We start from the raw sequence: 2,547 nt of genomic DNA on the forward strand, positions 1-2,547 counted from the left end.
AAACAGAAGTGTCTGGAGCTCCTGTGTTGCATGCTTACTTGCGACTGCAGAAGACTTTAACATGAGCCACATGCAGAGACAGTGAGTTAATACATCCTGCAAAAGTTCAATGTGAGCCCTAAATAACTTGCACTGGGATGACAGAAAGCGATTGCTGCATAACTTTGTTAGGTTGTCATTGTGTGTGGCATTTTATCTAATACATTGGTAAAAGCCAGAAATAGGAAAGTAAAGACGTTCACATGCTACTCGAACAACTTTCTTATCTCCATTTGTGACTTCCTTAAGCTTTTTCAATCAATCCTGAACTGCAGTACCTTGTAAACTTTAAGACCACATATTACCATGTTCTACATGAGTGAGTAATTCAGTAAGTAGCAAAAATCATGGCTATATGCAGTTACATTATCTTACATACTACATAATTCTTCTTCGGCAGCAGCACAATTTAATCAGCTGTTTTAGTTTAAGAATTATTTTGATGTGACATCCTTTCAGCAGGACTACTGGAGGTAGGAATGGCCCTAATTCAGAAAAATGTAGATTATTTTGATCCAAGTAAGGGAAAAATGAAAAGTATCATTAGCTTAGATCAGAAATATCAGGATACCTGTGTGAGAATTTGTATCAGTTTAAAGGTCAAAAGGATATGTAATGTGTGTCTTACAAATCAGGTGTTCCTTTAAAAGGTAAATATTAGATGACTGCTGAAATCGATACAGGGATGGTAGGTACCACTGTGTTTATAATATTGTTTTTTTTTCTTCCCAATAGAAATTATAGGGGGCTGCCATCTTTTCCTTCTCAACAGATTTCATTATCAAGCTCAGATCAGGAACTCAACAAAGCTGAGGGAGAGTGAGCAACCAGTTACACAGAGTTCATTGGCAAGGATCAGAATACTAGTGATGAGGGAGAAAGTAACATAGACAAATAAATGATGATAGCCTGCCCATCTTAACCCCTTTTAATTGCCATAGATCACAGTTCAGTTTTATCCTTTACGTCTTAGATTGGATTTATAGAAAAACAAGTGCATTTTCAAACGTCTGCCCCAAATTTGAGGTTCCAAAAATAAAGTAGGCTATGAGTGTCCAGCTTATGCTCTTTCTCTTTCAGAGACTCGTTTTGCCACCTCAGAAAGTCTTGAAGGCATTCAGGTTAATTATTTTCTACTGTCCATTTCTGCTGCAAGCCTGCTATTATAACCCGCAAGCAACATGCGGGCTTCATCTACATCTTGGAAGTGATCTCTTAATTATCTGTTATTTTATCTATAAGCACAACAACTTGTACATCTGCAGGGAATGACACTATCCTCTGATGAACAGCTGCATCTCCTGAGGCAGAATTCTCTAGCGCCTGCACAACTCTGATGACCATCTGTGGTCTGGAGAGGTTCACTTGTATAACTTTGTGCCCAAGCAGTTGTCGCCTTTCCCCAGATTGACTTGCTCCTATGTGTGCTTTTTATTGCTCATCTATTCCAACACAAGATTTTCATAAATTTCTCTTTATTCCCATATGGAAAAGAGTTGGCCAAGTTGTTTCTTACAATTTTATTAACATGTTTAAAGGCATTCACCATAATTAATGCAAAGTCACTGGTAATGCCTCTCTCTTTGCTGTTTGGATGACATCATTAGCTAAATGCAGGAATGTAAGCTTCCTAAATGGATTTGCTTGGCCCAGCTCCTGCTCCTGGACATCCACAATGAACCATGAGTGCTTGTAGTTGGTTGTGAATGAATCACAGGGACAAGCGCCTGCTTGTTCTGCAGTGAGATACACAGCTCATACTGCTTCTCCACACTGCATCAGAGAAGGCTGAGAACCCTGAAACTAGGAATGGGGAAGTCAGGAACCTGCTGTAATCACCTCCCACGCACTTGCTGATAGGGGTGTGCATTATATTTAAAATGCCAAAAAAAACCAAACCCCACAACATTGTATGAAAACAAACCGAAAAGAAAAACCCAAGGAAATGTGTTGGGTTTTCCTTTTCATTTCGAAACGGATGCCCCAGCTCACAGTCAGCACCACCACCAAAGACTCCAAAGCCCACCCTCAGTGCTGCTGCAATAATATATTGACCCTCCTGAGCCTTCCCCTCCATTTCCATCCTCATCTTATCCCATCCATGGATTTATAGATGTCAAAATAGGACAGGAGCATTTTCAAAATGGTGCCGGCTGGCCTTTTGGTTATATTGTCATACAACATATAGACAGACTACAGAATGATGCTAGCCTCATGGTCAGCCGGCTCCATTTTGAAAATGAGGTCCAACAAGGCATGAGCAACTGGGGATCACTCCCATTTCAACTTCTATAATCCCAAGGATGAAGTGATATAGATATAGGGAGGATGGGCGATAGAGGCAGACCCAGGGAGCAGTTCATGTTTTTAAATGCGGCAGAACTGAAGGGGTGATTTGGTGGTGGTGGTGGTGCTTAGTGTTGGGGTAGCCCCCTTCTTTTCCTTTCCTATCCTTTGTTTCTATTGTGTTTGTTTTTTTTTTTTTGCTTTGTGTTTAGTTTCAATTAA

The 2,547-nt window shown here is 40.2% G+C and overlaps 1 pseudogene; it reads right to left on the minus strand.

The window, feature by feature from the left end:
- Positions 1-1,041: 1,041 nt before the first annotated feature.
- On the minus strand, positions 1,042-1,798 carry LOC115100274 (annotated as a pseudogene).
- Positions 1,799-2,547: the final 749 nt, after the last annotated feature.

Source organism: Rhinatrema bivittatum, chromosome 1, assembly GCF_901001135.1.
Source record: "Rhinatrema bivittatum chromosome 1, aRhiBiv1.1, whole genome shotgun sequence".
Lineage (NCBI taxonomy): Eukaryota > Metazoa > Chordata > Amphibia > Gymnophiona > Rhinatrematidae > Rhinatrema > Rhinatrema bivittatum.